Source organism: Penaeus monodon, chromosome 30 (genome assembly GCF_015228065.2).
Source record: "Penaeus monodon isolate SGIC_2016 chromosome 30, NSTDA_Pmon_1, whole genome shotgun sequence".
NCBI classification, from domain to species: domain Eukaryota; kingdom Metazoa; phylum Arthropoda; class Malacostraca; order Decapoda; family Penaeidae; genus Penaeus; species Penaeus monodon.
In genome coordinates, this window is record NC_051415.1 from 10,621,765 (window position 1) to 10,622,137 (window position 373).

Sequence of the window (373 nt, forward strand, 5' to 3'; positions counted from 1 at the left end):
GGGGAGAAGAGGAGAGAGGTGGAGGGAAAAGGGTGGAGGAGAGAGGCGAAGAGGGGTTCAAGAAGAAGGAGAGAAAGAAGGAAAAGAAACAGAGAAAATAAGAGAAAAGAAGAAAAAAAGACAAATCAAGAGACAGAGATACAAGAGATAGTGACAGATAATCCCGTACGAAACAATAGAAAGAGAAAACCAGATAAAAATGGGAAAAGCCGAATGAGGATGAAAGAGGCAACAACAACAAAGGAGAAAGAATTGAGAATGCGAAATAAAATAAAAGGAAAGGGAGAAAGGAAAACAGAAAAGAGAAACATCAAGAATAGAACGCAAGAAAGAATACTTAATGAAGACAGAGAAAGAGGAAGAGGAGTAACAG